Here is a 20,894-nt window from a genome sequence, read left to right on the forward strand (position 1 = left end):
CTGTGGCATATTGTAATACGCACCTAGGACTTTCCATAGTTAGCGGTAAGTCTGGGGAAGCTGAGATCAGGGGCAGGCCTTTCTTCATGCTGTTTATTAAGTATTTTACTACTGTGCTAATAACCACAGAGAGCCAGTGTGGTGTAGTGGTTAAGGTGTTGGGTGTTGGGTGAGACCAGGGTTGGAATCCCCACACAGCCATGAAGTTCACTGGGTGACCTTGGGCCAGTCACTGCCTCTCAGCCTCAGAGGAAGGCAATGGGAAACCCCCTCTGAATACTGCTTACCGTGAAAACCCTATAGGGTCATCATAAGTTGGAATCGACTTGAAGGCAGTCCATACTTCCATACTTCATAATAACCACAAACTCACCTTTGGGTGGTAATAGTTTTACAACCAGAGAATATTTTTTATAATAATTGGAAAAGAGAACGTGTAGAACAAATTCATTCCAACTCTGGGGTCTTTTGCATGTTTCAAGTTGTCATCCTCTTGTTTTTATTTAGATCAAGATGGATTCCAGGCTTCTGTATATCTTCCCATACAATCTGGACATTGCACAGTTTGTGGTAAGGCCTCAAGAAGGGATGGAAGTCCTTTTTACCCAAGGGCCACATTCCCTCAAGGGTAATATGCCAGGGGCCACATGCTGGCAGTGGGCAGAGCTGGAGCCAGTGGTAGGCTCTTTGAAGACTCTTTGAAAAAAAATTAAAGGTTTTGCTGAGACTTGTATTTCCTGCATATCTTATGATGCAGTCTTTACATTCCACAATTGGTAGCAAGGTCTAGGGAATTAGGGAACCACTCTAATGAAGGACGTTTCCACGACTCAGATGTATTTTCTTTCTTTCAAAATTCTGGAGCTAATAGGTTTGAAATTCACTGTGATTATTGCATTATCAGGTGTCAGCAGTCAGTGGATCTGGTGCCCTTGGGGACTGGTGGGGCGGAAGGCAGGGAGCCCAAGAGTAGGCGGAGCCAGAGCCAGTGACAGGCAGAGTCCACTAATTCTCATCTTGTCCCCCATCCTCCTCCCTGATGAGTTCTACAAGGGCAACACTGGGGCAGAGGAGGAGGAGGAAGGTGGCAGCCAGGGCCACCCCCTGGACTGGCTGTAAGCGAGAAGGGCAGGCAGGAGGAGTCTGGGTGAGGGCAGGCTGAGGCTGGTGGGGCAGAGCCCCATTTGCCCCAATGGAGCAGTCTCCCCTGAACACTGGCTGACCTGATACTTGAGAAGGCTGTCTCTCCTCCTTCCACCCCTGCACCCATTTTGGCTTTCCCCACCTTTTCCTCACCTCTCCTTGACCTTATCTCCCTCTAGACTCCCCTCACTCATATTAACTTATTCCAATGGATGCAGGATCCTTACCCCCGGCATTGAGAATTGGGCTGAAGACACACTTGTGGTTGTATTGGTTTCAGCACGTCTCCCAATTGTGTTTTGTGAAATGGGAGACACACGACATTAGTCAAACTCCACCCGTTTTTACTCCAAAACCTGGGAAATTGGAGATCGATTACATTTTACCTTGAAGTCAGTTTTGCACAGGCTTCAAAACTGATTGGTCATCAACCCCCATTGCCATTTCAGGTGTGTCCAATGGAAACACTTTGCAGTAGGCTCAGGCCAAGACATTAATTGGCCCAATACTTTGCTGTGAACAGTCCTAAAAGGTCTGACATCAGTAGTGGGGAAAGGAGATGTGTCCAGCCGTGGGCAAATACATTTCAAACTGCAGCCAGACAAGAGCAGTCTTGCTGCTTTTGAAACAGCTAGTGTGCACATAGCCCTAGATATTGCCATGATAATACCATTGCATATCCGTTGTCAGCACCGTCAAGTACTAAATGTTATTGCGTGTCAACAGTTAAATATTGCAAAACATCCATAGCCAGCTAATAAATAGGGAAATGACTGAGCTCTGGGGGTTAAATGGAGAATCCATTATTTATGTATTTATTATTTGATTTATATCCCGCCCTTCCTCCCAGCAGGAGCCCAGGGTGGCAAACAGAAACACTAAAAACACTTTAAAACATCATAAAAACAGATTATTTGGAGAATATATGAGTCCTTAAGAGAATATTGCCTCCCAAAATCTGCAAAGGAGAATTTTGATGAGAATATTTTTGGAACAAAATCATTCCAGCTCTACAGATGAGTGTGTGTAGTATGTGTTTTAAGTTGTCTCCTCATTATTTTGTTGTAGGTCAAGGTGGATCCCCGGCAGTTCCGTATTTTACTTTTCAGAGTCGATGGTAAGTCTTAGGATGGGCAGTAGGGATGGTTCCATCAGTTTTTCATGTATCCAATCTTAAATTCAGCTCTCCTCATTTCTGCAGCAATTTGTGATTTAAAAAAATCCTTATGAAAATTCTCCAGAATTTTAGTGCGAATTTATCCTAATAAACACATTTCTGTACTCTGTTTTGACTAACATTTGCAACAACATAAAAATCCCAGCAGAATGGGAGAGAGAGCCAGATGTTTCTCTTTGGCCCTCAGGAATTGAAATGAATGAAGGGAGGAGGGGAGGGAGGGGGTGTGGAGAGGGGAACAATTCACACACCCACCTAAAAGCATTGGAGCAAAGCATCTGCAAGCACTAGAGATCCGGAGTGAAGACATTTGTTCCTTCCCTTTTCATATTATCAGAGGATTGGCTTAGTACAGATATACAGCGGGAAAACTGTGATAGCTTCTGTTTGCCAGTAACGTCATGTGAACCGTGCAAATTAAAAGGGGATGTGAGTAGCACCAGACCCACAGTAAATCCCCGTGTAGATGAGCCCTATGTTTCATTTCGCATATTGTTTCAGAAACTGCAAATTTGATAATTTGGCTTGAAATACGAACTAAATTTAATTTCTCCTCCATCCCTAGTGGGCAGGGGTGATGAATCCATTAAGGTTTTTAAAAATGCCTGCCAACCCCCAATTGAATTGACTGCCACAGCCACCAGCATCAGGGAGGGGTAGATTGCAGCACTCTCTGCTCTGGTGTCCTAGGACGTTGCTGTCTTCTCTGGTCTAGCAATTTCCCTCCCCGCTGAGGAGCAAAAAGCAGGAAGGAGCGCTCCAATCTATTCTCAATGAGGAAGTAATTTTTTGTGGGGAGGGGAGAGAAAATCACAAGAGCAGGCCAGCGGGGGGGGGGCAATGGAGGCTGATGCCTTTTGGTACTGATGGGACAGTTAATGGTAGGCAGAGCCAGGGTTCACAGTAGAAGAGCCAACCAGTCACAGTTTTTCTCCCCATCCGCCTTCCTTGCAAATACGCAGGATAGAAGGCTGCAGGCCTGTGCCCACTTACATGGGAGTAAGCCTCACTGAACTCAGTGGGGCTTGCATATACGTAGGGCTACATAGGATTGTTCTGCATGCACACACATAATGAATGAAAGCAGTCTTCTTTAAACAGTTGACAATTCAGTTCAATGTTGTCCCATCATGGTTCCTAAAATTGACCTCTTATATGGATTCACTGAAATACTACATTTTTAAAACGGTCCTTTTAACTTTGTGCATACACTCATTAAATAAAAGGTCAGTGCAAACAAACAGCCCTTCCAAACAGGCCAGTTTTGTTTGCAGCTACCTGGCAACAAGACAGAGGTTGACCCGCATCTCCCCTTTGACCCACACCAGCCAGGGCAGGCAGTGTGTGTGTGGAAAAACTTCCTCTTTGCTCTGCCTGCTCCCGGCTGGTGCAGCAAAGAGGCCCAGATCAGGCTGATTGCAAATAATGTGAAGGCAGCAAGGCTGGCTCTGGATCCAGATGATTCTGTTGTAGCCTAGCTCTGCCTACTCCCAAAATGCCCCATTTCAGGGGTTCCTGCTGATTATCACTGGTGGGGATACCGCTGGTGGTAAAGCCCATCTATCATTTGGGCAAGCACATTGGGGCACTCTTCACTGGCAAGGCTCCCCGTAGAACCAGGCAGGGCTGGATAGAGTGACACCTCTGCCTATACAACACCCCCCTCCACACAATGGATTGGGGGATTGAACTGCTCTGCCCATCAGATGTATTAATATATTCCATTTGGCTTTGGCTCCACCTACTTTTGCACTTCAGCCACACCCACTTTGGCATGTGGTCCTCAGATCAAAAAAAGAAATTTTGAAGAAACCTTTTAAGCAGTTTTTGTTTCAGTCCGAGAGATGTCCAAGAACCTCAAGTCTTCCCCTCTTTTCTTGTTGCAGGCCAAGATGGATCCATTGCATGTTTTACCATGCAATCAGGATGTTTCACTGTTGGTGGTAAGTCCTAAGGAGCTGCGGTCTTGGGCTTACTCCATTTTGTGGCATTTGCCAAGTCTTTGGCAGAATATTACTTGATGCTACTTGATATCCCGATAATCTTGAATTGTTTCTGTAGCTGACCAAGGCGGGCCCCACCATTAGACCTACCATTAGTAAGATGGCTTCCTCAGGCAGTAGATTTTGGCTGCCACAAAACTGAAATTCGTTTCAATGCTAGCCAGAACTAGAGACCTCCAATGTGCCTCATCTTGTCTCCTTTGTGTTTCCCCCCCACAGGGCATCTTATAATCTCCAAACAAACCTCAGATTTATTGGTAAGTATTCTGGAAATTAAAATGGCAGCTACACAACTACCTGGCCGAGTTTGGAAAGCTTTGGAGTGCTCCCTCCTCTGGAATGCTGTTGAAAGTGCTGCTGCCACCACCACTGCTACTCTCCACCAGATAGGCATGCCAGAGTTTGATGTGGATGAGGGGGTCCATCAGAGGTTACCTTGCCCAAGGCCCCTCAAACCTAGAGCCAGCCTTGGTGTGTATGCAGATCGAGGCGGGCTTCATTCTCAGTGGCCCCCACTGGGTTCCATCAGACGAAATAGTGTGATTGCAACCTAAGATATAGGTTGGAAGAGCATATAGGCCACATCCACACCATGCATTTATTCCACTTCACAGTCCTGGCTTCCTTCAAAGAATCCTGGGAGCTGTAGTTTGTGAAGGGTGCTGAGAGTTGTTAGGAAACCCCTATTCCCCTCACAGAGCTACAATTCCCAGAGTTCTCTGGGAAGAGGGATTCTGTTAAACCGCTCTGGCAATTGTAGCTCTATGAGGGGAACTGGGTTCTCCTAACAGCTCTCACCATCTTTCACAAGCTACACTTCTCAGGATTCTTTGGGCGAAGCCTGGACTGTATAAAGTGGAATAAATGAATAGCGTAAATATGGCCCATGTCTGGGAGAATCCGTGTGTGTGTTGCTGTGAACTCTTAGCGGGAAGTGTGGGATATAAATGCTATTTATAAGACTGGATTGAAATCTCCACCTTCTTCCTGTATATTCTCCCTCTGTGAAAATGTGGACTAGTTTTCTTTGGGGGCAAGGAGAGGAACCATTTCTCTGAATTTTTTGGGTTGAGGTTTACTATTTACTTTTCTGGGTCTCAAGAAGAAGTGCAGATGGCAGAAACCTGTGCGTTAATCCTCACCCCACTTCCCACCAGCCATACTTCCCAAGATGCTTTGGGGGCAACATGGTGTGGCATGATTTGGCGTTGCTGCCAAGGGTATTCCAGGAAGTGGGAGTAGTGGGAAGTTATGGAGAAGGACTGCCTTGTGCCACTGTGAGCGGCATGGGAATTTTGGCTGTGAGTGGCACAGGGAAAAACCCTGGTCAAGGTGTAAGGATCCATACACTAAGCCTCTGCCCCCTCCCTAGAATTATGGAGAAATCCACCCTGAATTTTGTGATGGGTTTGTTTTGCTCCCACCCACCCAAAGAACTTCTGAAAAATAATTTTTTGAAATTTTTGGCACAGCCCTAGCTTTCTGTTAACTTAAGCCTGCGATTCTATGCATATTTACTCAGATGTAAATCACACTGAACTCAATAGGGTTACTCCCACCCACGTATCCCACAGCAGACCCCAGATAAGGCTAACATAAAACTTAAAGTTATAACCAGTTAGAAGAAGTGGTCTTATATATCTTTTGGTATAAGCTCTCTTACTTACCCTATATGACTCTCTCGGATTGTACTTTTAGGAAGTTCTGCTCCTGTCCAGGCCGAGATCCGGTTAGAGATAAACTGAGCCCCTTCGGGAGAGCTTTTGGAAACCTTGGACCAGAGCAATGCCAATGAAGAATCAACTTTATGCTGAAATCAATGCTTTGCTTCTATTACTTGTTCAATCCACAATGTCTGAGGCTAAGCAAAGAGGAAAGCTGCAAGCACTTCTATGCAAAGTCTTTACCATTCTCCTTCCAAAACTCAGGGAACTCCAGGAGCAATAGAATCATGTAACGTTGCCTTATCGTTATTTTGATGGTTATTTCAGTCCATTCCAATTCAGTGGGATTTCCTCGAGTCCTGTATAAAAGGGCTTTTAGGGGGGGAAATAGAAATGAGACACATTATTTATCCCAATCCGGGTGCAGGTCTGGTTTGGGGACTACCTTAGTGGATGACTTGTGGAGGTGCATCCTTTTTGGACTTAGTGGATTCCATACCATTGGCCAAAGCGTCCTTCTTGGGCATCTGTCTGGAAGAGGAAATGGAAGGAAATAGGAAGCTACCTTATACCGAGTCATACCATTGGTCAATGTTGTCTACGGTACACTGACTGGCAGCGGCTCTCTGGGGTTTCATACAGGGAGTCATTCTCAACCTTACCTGGCGATGCCAGGACCAAACCTGGGACCTTCTGCATGCAAAGCAGCTGCTGTACCACTGAGCCGTGGTGGTTCCATCTGACAGATCCCAGAAGATGAGGCCCCGTGGCCAATGCCCTCGAGGTTCATTTGGGTTCCATACTGACCCCTGTACTATTTAACATCAACATGGAACCACTTGGAGAGGTCTTTTGGGGATTTGATCCCATGAACATGTTGACGACACACAGCTCTCCTTTTGCTTTCCATTCTATGCAAAGAAAGCTGTAAAGGTTCAGATTCTATGTTTGAGCACAGTGGTGGGATTGTGCGTTGGCTAACAAACAGACTTAATTCATACAAGACATACAAGACAGTTGGTCCGTAGGAAAGCTGATCCAGAATTAAGCATACAACCTACAGTGGATTGGATTGCACTCTCTTTGAAGTTTGGGGGGGGGGTTTACAATTGGATCTGTCTTTCTGTTTGAAAATAATGAGTCAGAAAAATAAACTCTGGATGGGTTATGTGTGTATGTGCCCACTCCTCCCCCAACTCATATTTAGCAATAGACCAAAGCAAGCTCACATGTGGTCTTTCCACTAGGTGGAGACAGTATTCTGTATGTTCATGTGATGCAAATGGAGTGTGTTGTTGCCCAATTGTATGTCATGATCGCTGCTTTTTACAACCAAATCCCAGTGTTAATACACAGCCTGAACAACTGCAATGTAACATACTGAATTTGCGCTATTGTAGTTTCTATGAGTAAGTAAAATGATGTATGTTAATATTTATATCTTATATTCTCTACTTGCAAACGCTGGATTTTGCAACCCAGCCCCCCCCTTTATTGGGCTCTAAGAAAATTCTTGCTCTTAAAAGAGGAATTATTTTTCAAAAACCTTTATTGCTGGAACTTCTGCTGACCTCAGTGACCCAGAGATGGTGGTGGGTCTGTAGCAGTTCTTGGTCACTTAGATTCTGTTTTTCTGTTGTGGTTTCTTTTTATATCTTTAAGCTCAGATGTGAATTTTCAGTGGACCTTAGTGTGTGTGCGGATAGATGCAATGTGGTTATAAATTTCTACATGCCAAGGTTGCTCCTTAGGATATATACCACTGGAATGTTACAAACACTTTATGTTGTCCTTCTCATCAAATAACCTGTTTCAACGTTTACCTTCTTGGAGGGGGGTTTACATCTGTGCCCTTTCATGGAAGGAGCATTAATACTGTGACAGAACACTTACGGGGCAACATTGCAAAATATAATCTTTTTGTCACATGCTTTTTCTTTACAAAAATAAAATGGTTCTCTCTTGCCAACCTTTGTTGTCCTGCACTTTTTTTCCTGCCAAGTTCTGTATTTCTCTCTTGGGCATTACTTGGTCTCTCTCTCAATTGACCTTAAGGCCACACAGTCCCTTCTCTCAGTCAAAGAGGGCCCAAACAGGTTCTCTGAATGACATGGGATTGGAACAGCAAGGACTCCCCGTGTTATCATCTCTTCTTTAGCCCACCATTAGCAAAGCTGATAGGATCTGTCGCAGAGCTTGGAAAAGTTACTTTTTTGAACTACAACTCCCATCAGCCCCAGCCAACATGGCCACTGGATTGGGCTGATGGGAGTTGTAGTTCAAAAAAGTAACTTTTCCAAGCTCTGCTCTGTGCAACACCAAATAACTTCTAAAATAAAGAGACAAATGAAAGACAAGCAGGCCTAGAAAAACACACCTGGATTCCCTACCCTTTACAATCCTGGTTTCTCTCCCCCCGCTTGCCCTCCCTAAGGATCCTGGGAGATGTAGTCAGCATAGTCAGACTAGCGCTAGAGGAGTCTCTGTTGCAACAGAAACAACTCAGATGTGTGGAAATTCGCCTATTTATTTATGTAGCAGCATCAGTGCATGATGCTCTGTCAGAATGGTGGGACATCTGTTTTGGCCCGAGGGCCACATTGCCTTCTGGGCAACCCTCGGGGGGCCATATGCTATGGTGAAGGGGCCAGAGGCAAATGTGGGCAGTGCAATGAATGTAAACGTTATTTGTGCAGCAGTTTCTACACGCACCCCTCTCTAACCTCCATCCAGGCAAGCAAGAGGCATTATCAGAGTTCAAGATCACATCCCAGCCAGACAAAAACACTGGAGGTGCGCCGATGAGGGGTGTGGCTGGGGAGGGGGTTTCATCTGGTGAAAGTCCAGAGGGCCAGACAGAGAGGCCTGGAGAGCCACATTTGCTCCCCAGCCTGAGGTTCTCCACCCTTACCTTACAGAGTACAAAAGAGAGCAGGTCCCCGCCCAGAGGAGCTTACAACCCACAATGCAATGCTGGGTAAACAGCGAAGGCAGCGGCGCCAAAGGTCAACAGGGAAGCAAGGCCTGGTTATTGCGGTTGCATATGCTTAGGCTTGGTTACAGGTGCAAAACCACCACCATGTGAGAGCCTCCTCATCTGGCCACAGCCTCCCCTCCTTGGCTCTGCCCTGCTTTTAAAAAGCTCGTATTGAAATCAAGGGGAGTCTCTCTCCCCACAAGCCTAACTGTTGAGGCGATGGTGGGAGAGGCTGTGTATGTGGGGGGGTCAAAGCTGGGGAATGATGGGGTAGTGGCAGACAGGTAACCTTTTGCCCTCCTCTGTTGCGACTCCCCCTTACCTGCTGAAAACACAGTCACATTTAAGCTTGAAAAAACCCTCCTTTCGGCTCAAGCCTATGCCATGGGGGGGGGGGAGGATATGTGCTTGTGCTAATTGTGTGTGCGTGTGTGTGTGTGTGTGTGAGAGAGAGAGAGAGACTGCTAAGTGGCTGTTTGTTTATGATTCAATTCTATGTCAGAGGCAGTATATACCATCTGCTTCTAAAGGCCAGTTGCTGGGAATCGCAGGTAGGGAGAGTGCTCTTGCACTCAGGTGCTCCTTGTGGGCTTCCCATTGAGGCAACTGGTTGGCCACTGTGAGAACAGGATGCTAGACTAGGTGGGCCACTGGCCTGATCCTGCAGGGCTCTTCTTATGGCGAGATGGTCCAAAGATCAGACTCCAAAGCATTAAAACCACAGAGTTCTGGCTCCTAGAGATGGCATCAGAGGGCATGAAAACTGCTGTGATGACCTCTTCCTAACTGGTGGGGAGGGTGGGATTGGAGGTCTGTTCTTGCTGTAGAATAGGTGCTGCATATTCCCAGAGAGAAGAGCTGCAAGTGGAAGACTTCACAGCGAGTTACAGCAAGGAAGGGAAGAGAGAAGCACCAAGAGAGGCAAGGAATCCATGGCTGGAGAGGGGAAAGAGGGCGTAAGGAGTGAGAGACGTCCCAGACCTACTCCTCCAAATCAGGAGGCTTGTGCCTATCTAGCTCCTTCCAATTATGCACAGTCGAATGTAGGGATGTAGCTCATTGGTGGAGTTCATGCTTTCCATGCAGAAAGTCTCATGTTCAGTCCTGGTCCTTCCAATTTAAAGCATAAGAAGGTACCAGGGGAAGAAGGTATCCAGCCCTGCTGGATCAGACCAAGAGGCAATTCTAGTATTCCTTTTCTCCTCTAGGATGCACTCCTTAACATGGTGAGGGGGTTTGAGAGCATCAAAGAAGCTGAGAACAATGCCGTCAGGAGTCTAGACCAAGAGGCTAGACTCCTAGCAGGGGCACCCAAGGTGAAATGGTCAAACCTGAGATACCAGACTAAAATGCAACCAGATTCAGAGGATGGCAATGGTAAACCACCTCGGAATGCCTCTTACCACGAAAACCCTATGAACAGAGTATCCAAAATGCAACACGAGATAGTGCTGGAAGATGAGACCCCCAGGACAGAAGGCACTCATCAACCTACTGGGGAAAAACAACAGACAAGTACGTATAGCACTATGACTAATGATGCAGCAGGGTCAAAGCTGAAAGGAAGCCCAGAGGCTGATGTGCACAGATGCAAAAGGAGAGTCCAGAGTTGTACAATGTACACAATAGGAATATGGAATGTGAGAAGCATGAACCAGGGAAAGTTAGAAATTGTCAAGCAAGAAATGGAACGTATCAACATTACCATACTTGGTGTGAGTGAATTAAATGGATGCAAATGGGACATTTTCAATCAGGCAGATAGAAAACATTTTATGCAGGAAATGAGAAATTAAGAAGAAATGGGGTTGCTTTAATAGTGAGAAGTGATGTAGCAAAAGCAATTAGGAACTATAACGCAAGGTCTGAGTGAGCTATATCAATGAGATTTAATGGGAAACCTATTAACATAACCATCACCCAAGTCTATGCTCCAACGGCAAATGAAGAAGAGGAGGAATTGGAGAGATTTTACACAGAAGTACAGGAAGAAATTCATCACACACCAGAACAAGATGTTCTGATAACCATGGGGGACTGGAATGCAAAAGTAGGGAACAGAGAAGAACTAGAAATTGTGGGGAAATGGGCTTAGGAGATAGAAATTAAGCAGGAGAAAGACTTATTGAATTCTGTGAAACCAATAATTTGTTTCTCGCCAACACATTTTTTGAGCGACCAAGAAGACAACTGTACACGTGGACATCACCAGATGGTCAAATTGATTCTATAATTCCTAAATTGATTCTATAATTGGTAGCAGAAGATGCGAAGTTCCATACTTTCTGCAACAACAAGACTAGGAGCAGACTGCGGTACAGATCATGAACTGGTCGTATCGAAAATCAGAATAAAGCTAAAGAATGACAACAAAGCACTCATAATGCCAAAATACAATTTAAATAATATCCCAGAAGAATATAAAGAACAAATAAGGAACAGGTTTCAGGCTTTAAACTTAGTTGATAAAGAACCAGAAAAACTATGGATTGAAGTCAGAGACATTATCAGGGAAGAATGCAAAAAGAAAATACCTCTAGTTAAAAAGAGAAAAAGACCTCAATGGATAACTGACAAAGTTCTTAAAATGGTTAAAGAAAAGGGAGGGAAAAGCAAAAGGAGATAGAAACACGGTCAGAACCCTAAATGCAGTAATACAGTAACTAGTACGTAGGGACAAAGAGAACTATATAATAGTTATTGTATAGAAATAGAAGAGAACAACAAAAAAGGTAGAACAAGAGCCCTATTCCTAAAGATTAGAGAAATTAAAGGGAAATTAAAACCAAGAATAGGGATGTTGAATAATCAACAGGAAAACACACTGACTGACCGAGATAAAATAGAAGGAAGATGGAAGCAATACACTGAAGAACTATATAAAAGAGATGCAAGGATGACAGATTCATTCACCGAGGAACCGTATGATGAGGAACCAGAAATTTTAGGATATAAGGTGAAAGCTGCTCTTAAAATTCTTGGAAGAAACAAATCACCAGGAACAGATGGCATTCCAATAGAGTTGCTACAAGTTACTGAGACTGAATCTGTCCAAATTTTGACAAAAATGTGTCAACAAATATGGAAAATAAAACAATGGCCCTCAGAGTGGAAGCGTTCAATATACATCCCAATTCCAAAGAAAGGGGATCCCAGGGAAGGCAGTAATGATCAAACTTAATATCCCATGCAAGTAAAGTAATGCTCAAGATTCTACAACAAAGGCTCTTACCATGTATGGAGCGAGAAATGCCAGATGTCCAAGCTGGATTTAGAAAGGGAAGAGGTACCAAACATATGTTGGATAATGGAATGGCCCAAAGAATTTCAGAAGAAAATCACCCTGTGCTTTATAGATTACAGCAAAGCGTTCGGTTGGGTAGATCATGAAAAACTATGGAACGCTTTAAAAGAAATGGGGGTGCCACAGCATCTGATTGTCCTGATGCACAACCTATACTCTGGACAAGAGGCTACTGTAAGGACAGAATATGGAGAAACTGATTTGGTCCCAGTCAGAAAGGGTGTGAGACAGAGGTGTATTTTTTCACCCTATATGTTTAATCTATATGCAGAACATATCATACGGAAAGCAGGAAAGCGGAAAGATGAAGGAGGTGTGAAGATTGGAGGGAGTAAAGACTAAAGTAATGATAACAGGAGATTAATGTAACTTTAAAGTTGACAATGAGGACATTGAACTTGTCAAGGATTATCAATAGCTTGGCACAGTCATTAATCAAAATGGAGACAACAGTCAAGAAATCAAAAGGCGGTTGGACTGGTGTGGTCAGCTATGCAACCACTAGAAAAGGTTCTCAAATGCAAAGATGTATCACTGAATACTAAAGTCAGGATCATTCAGACCATGGTATTCCCATCTATATGGATGGAAGTGAAAGTTGGACAATGAAAAAAGCGGATAGGAGAAAAAATCAATTCATTTGAAATGTGGTGTTGGAGGAGAGCTTTGCGCATACCATGGACTGCGAAAAAGACAAACAATTGGGTGTTAGAACAAATTAAACCAGAACTGTCACTAGAAGCTAAAATGATGAAACTGAAGTTATCATACTTTAGACACATCATGAGAAGACATGATTCACTAGAAAAGACAATAATGCTGGGCAAAACAAAAGGGAGCAGAAAAAGAGGAAGGCCAAACAAGAGATGGATTGATTCCATCAAGGAAGCCACAGACGTGAATTTACCAGATCTGAACAGGGTGGTTCACGACAGATGCTGTTGGAGGTCGCTGATTCATAGGGTCGCCATACGTCGCAGTCGACTTGAAGGCCCATAACAACAACAACTACTGCCCCACATGCCCCTGTTGGTACATTTTGGTGGGTTGCCAACTTAGGGTGACCCTATGAAGAGGGTTCTCATGGTAAGCAGTATTCAGAGGTGGTTTACCATTGCCTTCCTCTTGGAGCCCTGTTAAGCCTATCAAAACCATCCCTATGTTCTGAGTGCGGGCAGGGCTCTTTCCTTGCAGGCCATACATACGTATATGGCAGCAAAGCATATTCTGGAAGCCGAGCAGTAGGACAGCAGCCTTACCTTTTGCTTCTTTTATTTTCTTTATATTATGTCACTCCACTGGCTTGTGTCATGATCTGGTCTGAGACTTTGGCTTACTGGACCTCAAACAGCTCTGAGTGAGTAACTTGCTCCAACAAAGTTGGGAGCGGACTGAGGTATTTTGTGCCTCTGTCTCCAGACTGCCTCCTCCAGGTTCCACCCCGTTGTAGAGAACTCTGCAGAGCCTTAAAGGGCCAACCCTCTGGCATGAAGATGGGCACTCTTCCTCTGTTCCACAGTCTCTCTCTTGGACCACATTCACACCATACCTTTATTCAGGACTGGTGCCAAATGGTGGCCAGGTTGGGCCTTGGCCGAGGGCCCCTGAAGAACCCCTCCTTAGGGTGTGGGGGCAGCACTCCCCTTCTGTGATCCTTGGCAGGGTCGACTCCCGACCCTGCCGCAGATTGCAGAGATGGAGCTCCCAGCCCTTCCTATAGATTGCAGGCCTGCAGCGCCCGCCAACTCTACCTCCCTCCCTTTCTGTGAATGCCCTGCATGCTGTGCGTGCAGCTGCCATCAACCGAGATGGCAGCAGAGGCTTCTCTAAGGGGCTGATGCCCCTCCTGCCATCTTGATTGATGGTAGGCATGTGTGCCATCAATGAAGATGGCAGTAGAGGTATCAGCCCCTTAGAGAAGCCTCCACCGCCATCTTGGTTGATGGCAGTAACCTGCACGCCCAGTGTGCAGGGCATTCACAGAAAGAGACAAGAGGTAGGTGGAACAGTCCCACACGGTCTGTACGGGAGGGGGGGCTGGGAGCAGGGGGCCAGGGCAGGCTGTCACCGGCCCTGCCTTTCTTTCACTATTATTCCACTTTAATCATGGTTTCTCCCAAAGAATCCTGGGAACTGTAGATTGTGAGGGGGGTGAGAGTTGTTAGGAGACCCCTATTCCCCTCACACAGCAACAACTCCCAGAGTTCCTTGGGAAGAGGGGTTGATTGTTGAACCACTCTGCTGGATCCCAGAGTCATGACAACTTGGACCGATTTGTGTGTAAGACTACAGAGTGTGAACGTCAGTGGACACAGAATGAGCCTGTTGTTTCAGTGTTGCCCTGGGCTGCTTTCGGGGAGAAGAATGCGATATAAATTTAATAATAAACAAGTGTCTATCTTTAGCTTTGCCTGCGTACACACCATATATTTAAGCCACATGGTTTCCCCCCCAACGATCCTGGGAACTGTAGTTTACCCATCACAGAGCTACAATTCCCAGCACCCTTAACAAACAACAGGTATGGTGTGACATGTTGTGTCTCCAGTTGGCCCTGCTCCAACTTCCCCCCCCCTCAGCCCCCTACCTACCTCCCCTACCAGTGGAGAGACCACCATTGCTATCTTATGGATAAAAAGAATTATTCTACTACCTCTGTATGTGTGTGTTTATTTTTAATGTTGTTTTAGACTACTTAGATGCGCAGCAGCCAAAGCCAGCACCTTGTAGGCGTTTTTTTAAAAAGTAACTGAAATGTAATTGTAGTGATTACTTTTGAGAAAAAGCAATCCGTTACTTTCAGAGCAAATGCAATTGTAACAGTAGTTACTACTTTTTTGGGCCATGTAATTGTAACTGTAATTTATTACTTTTTAAAATTAATCTTCCAAGCTCTGAGTATAAGGCAACTTAAATTCTCTCTGTGACATTAAGGAAGCTCAGCCAATGGCTGACACTTTAGGAAGAACTCAGCCCCAGTTTTAAACTATTACCCCAGATATTTTCCCCCTAGTTTAATTGCTATTTGATACATTCCTCTGCCCAGCTGCTTTTTTAACTTCAGCAACAAAGATGCCCGTCTGCATTACCATCTGTATACAGCTTTTGATGTATTAACCTCTGCTCCTGAAGAGTTCCAGCTTTTCCTCAAAGCACCCTCCCCACCCCACAGTAATATAGCTGGTCTCTTCCAGATCTCATCCTGTTTATCTAAGTCTTTCGTTTATCTCAGAGTCACGGAACTGGAAGAAACCCAACTGCATTCCAAGCTGAAGCTGAGACAGGATATCATCTAGAGAATCCTCAAGAGAAGTCGCCAAGGAATGACAAGAGATTCTATCCACAAGCTCCCCTCCCCTCAGCTGCTTGGTCCACAGCTGAGCGGGTCCTACAGGGTGCTTCCAGACAATGTGTTTATTCAGAATTCGTACTGATTTGTCTGTGAGGATGTTAGGCGAGGTTGGCTATTTTGTGAGCATTCCTCCTGATTTGTCTGTGGGGAGGTTAGACAATGCGGGTTATTCGATGAGCATTTGTCCTGATTTGTCTCCGGGGAGGTTAGACAATGTCAGCTATTTGACAAGCATGTATTCTGATTTGTTTGTGGTGAGGGATGTTGTGTCAAAACAAGTGTTATCCAACACTTTCCAGTGCATCTGCCCATCATTTTCCTTATCACGAAAAGTCTGATCTTTTTACAAAGTGGGTTTGCTGCACAAGTCTTCGCAATCAACTATAACCACACAACTTGAATTTGGCGGTATGTAACTGAATCCCACCCTGAAAACAGTGACTGTCTGGAAGTGCCTATAGCTATTTTTTATTTTGTTAACTTAAGAACATTTATAGACCGCTTAATAACACAATAAATAGTTTAAGCAGTCTACAAAAGAAGAGTATAAGCATTGATTTAAAAATGCAGATAAAACCAACATTGAAAAACAGGTAGATGTAATAAAGTTATAAAAAATATCGAGAAGATCAAGAGAATTTAAAAAGAAGCATACATAATAAAATTACATCCGTAATTTTTTGCCAAGGCAAAGAAGTTTTTAGCATGTGTCTAAAACATCACAGCAAAGGAGCTTGCCTGATGTTAACTCCTAGGGATAGCTTTGGATGGTGTCTAACGGGATTCCCCTCTCCTCCGAAAATGTGGTTCTCCCTATGCAAAGTGTGCAATAGGATCACTAACAAACTCCATCTAAAATGGAATATGGAGCTGTGCTACTGCAGAATTAGCTGCTATCAGCGGTATCTTTCATCAGGGATTTTGTTCAGCGGAAATATCCTCCTCAATCCAATTAAACAAAATCAGTGTTGGAGAGAGTCTGAGGAAATCTTACATCCAGGAAGGGATATTTGGGACTGAAAATACAATATGCTACATGAGCTTAAAGGGGCCCATGGGGCAACTAATCTGAGCAAAGCCATCGTGAGGTTGCACCTGTAATTCCAGCATCCATAGCACCAGTGGTGGCCGGTGCCCATTGAGACTGGTAGGGAGGCAGGCAGGGATACTTAACTGTAAGTGAAGCCAAAGCCAATGACAGGCAGAGATACTTCCTGATTGGTTGCTGTACGTGAGAAGGCAGGCAGGCAGGCAGGAGGTGGGCTGATGTAGGTGAGGCAGTGCCCCACTTTTCCTAGTGGACCATCCTCCGATGCTTAGCACTTCTAAATCCTTCTTCCTAGCTGGTCAGCTCCATCTTCATATATTTTGTTGCAATGCCTGCCCAGAAATCACGTGGAACTGCTTCCCCTTTTCTTTTCCTGCCTGGTGCTGCTTCCCTTGGCTTTTTGGGAGTTCCAGCAGTTCCCAGTGACTCTCCTTGCACTTTGACATTATTAAAAAGTAGGCAGCAATTGTGCTCTTGCAAAAATAGCTGTTCTAATTTTTGTTTTGTTTTGTTTTGGCACAGCTGTTTCTTGCATCTTTGAAATATTCTGAAGCTTCTTCAGGTTTTACGAAGAACCAAAAACCAATCCCATGACTGCCACCTACTGTGCTGCTTAGGCAATTGCCCGCAAGTTTCTTTAGTCTTGGGGTCACCAGCCACTGTGGTGTAGTGGTGAAGGTGCTGGACTACGACCTGGGAGACAAGGGTTTGAATCCCCACACAGCCATGAAGCTCACTGGGTGACTTTGGGCCAGTCACTCCTCCTCAGCCTCAGAGGGAGGCAATGACAAACCACCTCTGAATACTGCTTACCAAATGAAAAACCTATTCATAGGGTCACCCATAAGTCGACTTGAAGGCAGTCCATGTCCAGTCTATGCTATTTTGTGGGACAGCTTCAAGTACATGCTGGAACTTTAGGTTTGGATTAAAGCGAGCCACACACACGCAAAGGCTATCTAGTCCAGCATCCTCATAGTGGCCAACCAATTGCCCCCAGGAAGCCCACAAGCAGGACCTGAGCGCAAGAGCACTCTTTCCTCCTGCAGTTTCCAGCAACTGGGATTCGGAAGCATACTTCCTCCAACAGTAGAGGGAGAACATAGGCATCATGGCTAGTAATCACTGATAACATCCTCCATGAATTTATCTAATCTCGTGACAGCTGTTTTTATTAGGGCTGCAGGTAACCGTATTTCCCAGCAGGACAAATAGTGAGAGAGGGATGGCAGCACTTTAAGTCTTTGGCTGCATATATACCATACCTTTAAAGCACATTTAGAACACATGGCTTCCCTCAAAGAATCCTGGGAACCGTAGCTTACCCATCCCTGAACTACAATCTTTAGTACCCTAAACAAACTACAGTTCCCAGGATTCTCTGGGGGGTGCCTCTGAGGATATGAGGAGTGAATTTCCCCTTCATCACCAGAGATGTGGAGCAGCCCCAGATTGCAAGTAAATATCTGGGTTTAAAAAGCAAAACTTTCTGAGTTATAAAGTGCGACTTCCACAAAGTCTGATGCCTTGCTTTTCAGCCTGGGTGTCTGAAGAAAACATCTGGAACATGTTAAACTGAAGTTTGAACCAGGTTGGTGAAGGCTTAATTCAAACCTCCCAGGACAGTCTTTTTTTGCATAGCTATGTTGATCGGACAATATTTTTTACTGCTTAAAATCTTGATTCGGGGGGTGTCTTATTCTGCGCCCAGTATTTCTCATCGTAGCCACAGCTGCAATAAGAGATAATCAACAATTAGAGCAAGAAATGCAAGAGTGATAAAAAGTATTCCCTATTTAGGATTTAAGTGGTAGATTCTTTCTGCTCACACAGGATTCTGCCTCAGGCAAGCGCAAGAGTCCCTCACAGAAAATAAAGTTGGCAACCGTGCAAAATGTAGCTCAGGCGTGGGGAACCTTTGGTCTGCCAGATATTGCTGACCTACAATTCCCATCAGCCCTAGCAAGCATAGCCAATGGCAGGGATGATGGGAACTGTAGTCCAGGAACATCTGGAGGTCCAAAAGTTCCTCATCCCATATGTAGATATACGGGCATGTGGGCCAGAAGAGGCCACCTCTCACTTTTTATTTTAAAAAAGAGAAAAGCTTTTGATTTCTATAAAATAGAGGGCAATTAACAGCCACTGCTGGGAGGTTCTTTGAAATCACACTGCAGTAGAGATGTAAAATTTGCAGAAAAGTTGAAGCCATGGGAAGAAACAAGTTTTTTTCTAGTAAAGAACGTTTTGGAAAATTGGAAAGACACTACATATATTTTTCAGCACCCTTACAGGTCAAAATTCACTTTGTTACTTTAGGAACATAAAACGTATTATATATAATTTGGTTTGTCCATGAAATTATCATGTCTGGTATATTAAAAGTACATTCAAACAATAATTACAAATCAAAATTACTTTTCAAAAATGTTTAGACTTTTGTTACAAATGGAACTACAAACTGCTAAACCTGGCATCTCTTTGATTTTGCCAGTTTATGAGGAGCAGGCAAAAAAAACCCGCAGAAGAAACCATCAATATTACATTTATTTACTTATCTATTAATTAAATTTATTTAATTATTAAATTTATATCCTGCCCTTCCTTCCAAAGGAGCTGAAGGTGGCAAACACACAAACATCTAAAACATATCTCGAAAAGTAAAACAAAGAAAATTATTGTGTCTTCTGAAAATTATATCTCCTCCAGTCCTCCGTAGTGTCAGACCTAAAACACTCATTTCCAAAGAAACGAGGAAGTTTCCTTCTGGGGCTAAAGATGGGCATTAGGGAGTGATTTTCCTCAGGACTACACCAGGGATGATGAAATGAAAAGGATTAGAGAGATTCAAGAAAGATCCCAATGGCTACTAGTCCTGATGATTGACTATTATCTCCAGAGGCACTATGCCTGTCTGGATACCAGTGATGGGGATCAGGAGCCAGAGAGGCCTGTTGGGTTCAGGCCCCGTTTATGGGCTTCCTATAAGGATCTGGTTGGCCACTTTGGGAAACAGTGCTCATCTAGACGGGCCTTTTGCCTGATCCAGCAGTGCATTTCTTATGCTCATATATGCTTAAGTGGTTAACCCTCCCCTCCATTGGATGGCTGACATCTTGTGCTCCCCTTGCTGGTGCCTTGCTGTGGGTTTCCCACTTGCTCCCTTGTCAGCTTGTTTCTCAGTGCCCCTTGCTTATGCATTGTCTGATTGGTTCCCTGCCCCAATCCCCAGGCCACACCCCTCTCTGTCCTCCTTGTCACCCTCCTTGAGTGTTTTGGTTTGGCACGAATGTGACCTTGAACTCTGATAACGCCTCTTGCTTGCCTGGATGGAGGTGAGAGAGGGGTATGTGAGTATGTGCATAAACTAGCCTACTGCACAAAGTGTACATTCATTGCTCTGTCCACTTTTGCGGCTTGCCCCACTCACCATGGCATGTGGCCATGAAGGGAATGCGGCCCTCAGGCTAAAGCAGATCCCCCACCATTCTAATAGAGCACCATGCACACAAATGGTGCTACAGAAAAAGAAAATAGCCAAAGTGCCACTGATCTCTTAAGTAGTTGTTGCCTGCAACAGAGACTTTTCTAGGAGTAGTCTGACTCTGTTGACTACATTTCCCAGGATGCTTGGCGGGGGTAACCAGGATTCTAGGGGGTAGGTATTCTAGGTGTGATTTTTCTCTCCAGACGTATTCTGATCTTGCAGACAGCCTTATCAACATCTTAAGAGGTGGACTCAAAAAAAGAGAATGCAATTTCTAATTGTGTCATTTATGAATCCCTTCTTTGACTGACACAAGAGTCTATGTGGCCTTTGTGGCAATGAGTTGCACAATAATTGAGGGTAAACTGAGAGGAAGACCAAGTGGTACCCAAGAGAGAAATAGAGGTCCTAGCAGAGAGAAAGAAATACAGGACAACAAAAGTTGGCAAGAAGGAGCCATTTTATTTTATTTTTGTCAAGAAAAAGTGTCAGAAAAAGCATCAGGTAATTGATTTAAAAATAAATACTCGGAGAAGCTTTTCAAGTGACAAAAGACTATGTTTTGCAAAGTTGTCCCTGTAAGTGCTCTACTACAGTATTAATGCTCCCTTCTCGAAAGAGTGCGGATGTAAACATGTTACTTGATAGCCCTCTGCGACTAACAGGTCAGCCCGCTGGCAATAGTGCTCTGCCTTTCCCACGGCAGCCTTTTGGTTGGTGAGAGGGAGAGAAGGAGAAG

At 44.6% G+C, this 20,894-nt stretch overlaps 1 long non-coding RNA gene across 1 annotated transcript; it reads right to left on the reverse strand.

Annotated features, from left to right (window-relative positions):
- Positions 1–464: 464 nt before the first annotated feature.
- Positions 465–17,100, reverse strand: LOC133381143 (uncharacterized). The gene is made up of 3 exons (XR_009761630.1): positions 16,795–17,100; positions 5,991–6,359; positions 465–696 (listed from the first exon to the last, which is right to left on the reverse strand). It is a non-coding gene; the product is annotated as an uncharacterized LOC133381143 (long non-coding RNA).
- Between the last annotated feature and the right edge of the window lie 3,794 nt (positions 17,101–20,894).

Source organism: Rhineura floridana, chromosome 3, assembly GCF_030035675.1.
Source record: "Rhineura floridana isolate rRhiFlo1 chromosome 3, rRhiFlo1.hap2, whole genome shotgun sequence".
NCBI lineage: Eukaryota > Metazoa > Chordata > Lepidosauria > Squamata > Rhineuridae > Rhineura > Rhineura floridana.